Raw genomic sequence first — 6,926 nt, 5'->3', positions numbered from 1 at the left:
TTGAGTGTTTCTCAGCATTTTGTCCAGATTGAAGAATCACTGATTACGTAGACAACTACACACTAATACATCAGTTGTTCATTAAGCCTCATATAAGTCAAGTAAACATGGCATATTTAAATGTTTCAACAACACAATATTTACACCTTTGTCTTAGATGGCTGCAATTTGTATGATGTATGGTTTTAAGAATTCTCAAGCACCAAGGAGAAGAAAAGGACGGCATGTTAAATAATTAGTGAACTACACTATTGGCAAAGGAAAATTAAATCATAAAGCTTTGTGCTTTTGCCATTGAGCAAAAAGATGCATTCTATCTTGGTTTTCTACAGAAAGACTGATTTTTGAAAGTGTGGAAAGCACAAAGTGTTTTCAGCTTCGTTTTGAAAGATGAATATCTACTGATACTGCAAGTATAGTTGAAAACCTTGGGTTTCTGGTGACTGATAACAGAAGTACATAAGTATTTTGTGCAACGGAGACTAATGGAGCAGAACTGAAGGAGGACAACATCATGCTGCAGTCACACATGAATGAACAAGACTACATTCTGCTTGTACTTCATGGCGCATGGTTAGCATGCTGATGTGCTCACAGTGTCAGCACGATAATGTTGAACAACTTCACTGTCTGAATTTAGTGCATTATCATGGCAACATTAGCAAATTAGCAGTAAACAGTGTAGTGTAAGGGGCATTCCAGAATTGGAGGACATTTGGGCTTCAAAGTGGTTGAAAAATAGACCCTTTCTTTCACAATTTTCTGTAACATATTCATCAATAATAGGTAATAAACTATCAAAGGCTTGATTGGCTCAGCTTACACATCAGTGGTACCATTTTTATTCCATGTTTTACTTGTTGCTTGCTAACCCTACTCTGATCACAGTAACAGAGTTGCCAGTCTATGCTAATGTTAGTTTTTTCTCAGGAGTAGAAGCTAGATATTTAATTAGCTCTTACTGCTGCTTTAATCGTATTATTTGAGATTCAATTTGGTCATCAGGGGGTGGGACATGTAAAAAATAGCATTTCAGGGGGGACTCCAGACTTCTTTGACATTTTTAAAAATATTCTTTTCTCCTAGATTTAGTAAATTTCTGCATGTTTTAATATTTTGTATCTGGATTATTTGAAATTTGATGAGTGGGATGTAAAATGTCCTTCAGTTCTGGAATAGCCCAAAAGTACAGCTGAGGCTGATGGGAATGTGACAGGATAATGGAAATATACCAAATAACATGGTAAATTAGTAAAGAAAACCTACCTACACTGACAGACATACCTTACTGTTCGAAAGTTTTGGATCACAAAGACAATTTCATGCTTTCCATGAAAACTCACACTTTTACTCATGTGCTAACATAACTTCACACGGGTTTTTTAATCATCATTTAGCCTGACAGCACCATTAGCTAACACAATGTAGCATTAGAATCTCAGGACGCTAGAAAGCAAATCTTGCTCCGAAATCGCACGATAGCTCCCGCCAAAACACCTCTTTTGGCGGGAGCTATAGCGTGATTTCGCGAGCTATTGCGCGATTTCGAAACGAGATTTGCTTTCTAGCGTCCTGACATTTGGATACAGACCACAACAAATAGCGATCGCCAAGTAATGGGGAGGTTTTCGTTCACTTCTCATCTCTAGTATGTTGTGGGACACTCGTTGCTGCTGTCAGTGTGGGGGGAAAAAAGCACGTTAGGGCAGACTTTGATGTGGGGGGGCAAGTTGCCCAATACTTTTTGCTAGCTGAGCTGCGAACCTGCCTGGCTAAATACTGGAGCTATGTCGAAAATTCATTTCTCCATCACTCACATGTATGAAATGACATATGAAAGCAGACCCCAGGTTGAAAAAAACCGAAGTTCCCCTTTAAAGTGACTTTGTTTATGTAGTGTTAATGAGCTGCACTTCATAGTCATTCAGCTGCCTGTCAAACAAACAAAATCAGACAAATATCTGAATTACACTGCCATCAAAAATCAAAACAAATCAATCCACTGTTCACTTCCTTAGATGTTGCGAGTGCATGAAGACTCTTGTGTTTCCTCTTGCAGATGGCTCAAGACTGAGGCATTTTAGAGTTAGCAGAAGAAGCTCTACAAAGTAAACTAGAAAAGCACTCAGAGAGTGCAGTTCTCTGCCAAGGCTGTTCTTTCCCTCATATGTCATTGTCTCAAATGCTGCAACTGTTTTTAAAAAAAAATAAATTCAGTATTTATCGATTAGTTATTGGTTATCATAAATCACGGCACCATAGAATGTGGCCATTTAAACAAAATGACCTTTCACTTAGCACAGGCGTGTGTTATGCATGTGTACGTTATGTACAGATACTGAATCATGTGACTAAAATATGTTGTGGGCAGTGGGAACTGATGGGACTCGGAAACACCCCCACAATTTCATCAATTGTTCCTTGTACCATTTCTGATGGATAAATCCCCATAAGTCCACTGCAGTCGACTTGTAGTAGGATCGCAATCATGTGATCATCAGCAGGCAGCTGACATTGTGTTCTCTTGTTGTCATAATTAAAGTGACGCTGTGCTGCTATGATACAGACATCTTTAACAAATCCATGGATCCAGACCAGGGGTCGGCAACCTTCAACACTCAAAGAGCCATTTCGACCCGTTTCTCACAGAAAAGAAAACACCGGGAGCCGCAAAATCCTTGTGGCATTTAAAATGAAAACAACACTGCATATATCGCTTTTTTACCTCTATGTCCTTGTTAATCAGTCGTGATTAATTAATTAAAAAGCCTCTAATTAGATAGATTCATTTTTTAATTGTATCCTACCACTAATATTTATCTTACTTGGTTAATGTCATTTTTGCTCTTGGACCTCATATGTTATGTAATGTTAGCTGGAAATCAATAATTTGCGAATGTCTATTTAACTTGTAAAATCTATTTATCTATTTATCTTAAGCTAATAAGTTTTCTCCGGTAAGTCGCTGCCCTATTTTCCAAGATGACACTCCTCTGACTCTCTGACCTGCTGCCTGGATGCTGGACGTGACATCGATCCGTGTTCTCGCGAGTAACGTCGTATTACCCTGACATATCAAAGAGTAGATACTGAGCAAGACAATTATCCGTAGTTTACCTTAGTACTCACGAGTACCTGACACAGTGCAGGACTCTGCTGTGAAGGCGGAGACGTGCGGCAGTGGTGTATTTGCGACAATAAGAAAAAGAAAGAAATTTGAAGGAGTGACGGCTAGGATTTAGGAATGGTGGCCCACCACTGCTGAATAATTGAAGAGCAAACACTGGGATCCGAAGATCAACAGGACTCCAAATGAATACCCGCAGGCCGGTGAGTGTCGGAGATTGACGGCTGGCACGCATATTTTGACAGACAAAAAATTCATACGTTTTATTTTGATGTTACAAAATCACCATGATCTTCAAAATTAGAATTAAATTTTAAAAATTAACAATCTAAAATAAAAGAAATTTTAATTAAATAGCCTGCTGATTATTTATTTTCCAAATTTACAGGGAGCCACAACAGAGGGCTGAAAGAGCCGCATGCTGCTCCAGAGCCGCGGGTTGCCGACCCCTGGTCCAGACTATAAGCCGCATCACTGCCAAAAATCTAAATACTCAGTCATTTCTGACATTCCCTGAAAATTTTATCCAAATCCGTTAATCTGTTTTTGAGTAATATTGCTAACAGACAGACAAACAAACCAACGACAATCGTCACATAACTCCGAGGCTCCACCTCCTCGGTTGACCAGTAAACCCAATGGGTTTTAAGGGTACTGCTCTTTCTGAATGACTCAGCTGGAAGCAGTGTGTAGGGAGGTGGCAGCATTGTTCAAATTTGTAGCTGTACAACTCTTGGTTCCCCAGTTTCCACATTCTCACAGGTTTAATTTTACACCTAGAAGTTGTTAGGATGTGTAACTCACAGTAAAAATGAATTTCCACCAGATGGCATCTATAACAGTTTGTTTGAATGAACTCTTATAACTCACTGAAAGCTTGCACAACCAGCCCTGACATCAGTCTGACCCCACAAAGAATTTTTAACATACTGCTCCAGTCTGCTTGTTTAGACAGTGTGGGACTGACGCCCACATGTGCTTCCAAAAAAGTCCACCTTTGTCGGGCACATCAACGTAAATCTTACGGGAGAAGGAACTAAATGCCAGGCTTGGTCCAATAACCAGGAGCTCTGAGTGCTGCTTGGCCTACATTTCTCAAGCAGCTGATTTTTACCCTGCTTTCACTTGTTTAATCTTTATTTCCAACACAAGTGTTTGCCCTCTCCCACTTCCTTAAATCTGTTTAGATGAACAAATAGTCCTGATAACGTCCCCATCTGGAATTCTTCCGTGGCCTGATGAGCACGCTTTCTGCTTGATGGATTTTGGGATGATTGTGCATTAGAGAGTATCTAGGGAGATTTTAAAAAATGGTGCGTGCAGGTGTAAGTTCATGCCAGTCAGCCCCAGCTGTTGTTTAAGCCGTGCTGTGATTGCCTTAAGATACTCGCAGTGTGCGCGAGAGGGAAATGGGATAACTGTCAGGGAATCCTAAGCACCGCCATATGCTTTGGGTTAACTGCTTTGAACCGCCTCCTTCACTCAACATGTGTGGTAGCCGTCGCCTGACTATTTTGATTCATGCTCATAGCCGCTTGGTTAATTTGATCAGCGGTTCAAACAGTTTCTAATGACACACAATTTCTCCGATCGGGCTAATTGAGGATTGCGGGAGTAATGACAGTCAGCTGTGGAGGCGAATATTGGGTGCGCTTGTGTCGAGGCCACTTTACTGGGAGGAGAAGCTGGGTGGAGTTGGTCCTCCAAGTGGCAGTCTGCCTATCGAAAACTGGGCCACAAACCAAACCAGACTCTCGCAATTAGACAAGTGAGCAATTCAATGGACAGATGCATATTCGGGATCATTTGGGGTCAATTTGTTGCCTCTTGAATTGCTAGAATACATTTTTCAAGAGGGCTCGTAAAAGAGAGCATTTCACAGTTGGTGATGCTGCTGCAGTCCAGAACTAGTAAATTAGACATGAGTTCCAAGCATCCTATCTAACCCAAGCAGAATAAATTCAGTACAATTCAGTGACGCATTGCCTACAGCCATGTTCACATCTGCCTGTAGATTTAGACACTAATTCCCCAAGGTGGGAGATAATCCAAAGGTCTAAGGTTTAACTGCACAGCTGCTGCAACCTGAGACAATCTTTTGGTAGATCTTTTATACAACTGAAACAAAGCAGACAGTGAAATACGGTCCATTTTTGGACACCGTCACGGCAAAACCATTAACATACTTTGTGAGGTTGGAATTCAAAAGGTCTAATAAACAGCATTATTTAAAGAAAGGAAAAAAAGTGTCCCAGATAGACATACTACCATAAAGCTCAAATATCATGAACAGTTTGATTCTTGTCTGTTTCCTCCACTATCAGAACAAAGGAGCTCAAGTTTCTCGGAGAGCGATTCTTCTCAAAAATGTTTCTGCCTCTTATCTTACAAAAAGGTTTTTTTTTTGAAAAACATCAGTTTAAAAGCATTAAATTACAGTCAAAAATGAAAATGTGGATTCATGACAAATGTTTCCTTCATATTCAAACCTGTAGAACTAAAGTAATCCTTTGGCAATGTCACATGGAAATTTATTTAAAATATGCATCTGAAGGTTGCTTTAGCATTCAATTCCAAATCAGTTTTCATTTGTACCAGACTGCATTTTCTATTTTGACTGGTTTTATGTTTCTCTGAGCCAGGGCCGGATTGGGAGTCAAATTCGGCCCGGGACTGTTTGAACCAGACCAGCCCACCTGTGCAATCGAGCGCCCAACAAAGAAGCAACCAAAGTAACAATGCTGAGGTAGTAAATGTAGCACTCTTCCAATCCACACTAGGGCCTCGTCAAAGCCATCACGTCACGATACAGCACACAAACACGCAAGAAGAAACACATTGCAAAGATGCGCTCAGAGAAAAGAGAAGAAAAGCTCTCGAAGCGTCGGCCGGACAGAGTAAAACAATAACAGAAATGTTTGCTGTAGCCGCTGCCGGTCTATCACAGGCACAGGGGCCACAAATTGCACTGTCTGTTGTTGTTTTATCCGGCCGACGCTTTGAGAGCTTTTCTTCTTTTCTTCTCACCATTAGCTAACACAATGTAGCATTAGAACAAGGTTGTTGCTAGAGGTACGGACCCGTACCCGTAGCCTGTGGACTACGGATACGGCACTTGCCATTTGCCAATCAGATACGTGAGATCTGGTCACGTGACTCCCGGTAGATGCCAGCGGTACGGACCCGTAGCATCGGTACTACAGGTACAGACCCTAAATCTGACCCTAACACTAACTCTAACCTTAACCTTTGCTTACCTTTCAACAGTTTGCAGTGGTTAGCAGCTTCTTGACTCACGAGACTCGCGTACGGGTCCGTATCTGTCTGGCAAATGGAAAGTGCCTTATCCGTAGGCCACAGGCTACGGGTACGGGTCCATATCTGTAGACACTACCTTAGAACAAAGGAGTGATGGTTGCTGGAAATGTTCCTCTGTACCCCTGTGTACATACTCCATTTAAAATCAGCCGTTTCCAGCTAGAATAGTCATTTACCACGTTAACAATGTCTCGACTGTATTTTTGATTAATTTAATGTTATCTTCATTGAAAGCACTGCTTTTCTTTCAAAAATAAGGACATTTCTAAGTGACTCCAAACTTTTGAAAAGTAATGTATGTTAAGTATGTTAATGTGAGCATTGTTATAAAGTGAACCGTAAATGACAACAAAATATTCTCAGTTTTGGACCCATAGGCTGTGGACATGGCTCCATATGGAAAAAAACCTGACTCGAAAATATGGAAAAGGATTCAGGAAGATTAGTGTAAAATTAGTCAATCAGAAGACCATCTAAAAAT

The sequence above is a fragment of the Acanthochromis polyacanthus genome, chromosome 22 (assembly GCF_021347895.1).
Source record: "Acanthochromis polyacanthus isolate Apoly-LR-REF ecotype Palm Island chromosome 22, KAUST_Apoly_ChrSc, whole genome shotgun sequence".
NCBI classification, from domain to species: domain Eukaryota; kingdom Metazoa; phylum Chordata; class Actinopteri; family Pomacentridae; genus Acanthochromis; species Acanthochromis polyacanthus.
This window is presented reverse-complemented; position numbering follows the sequence as displayed.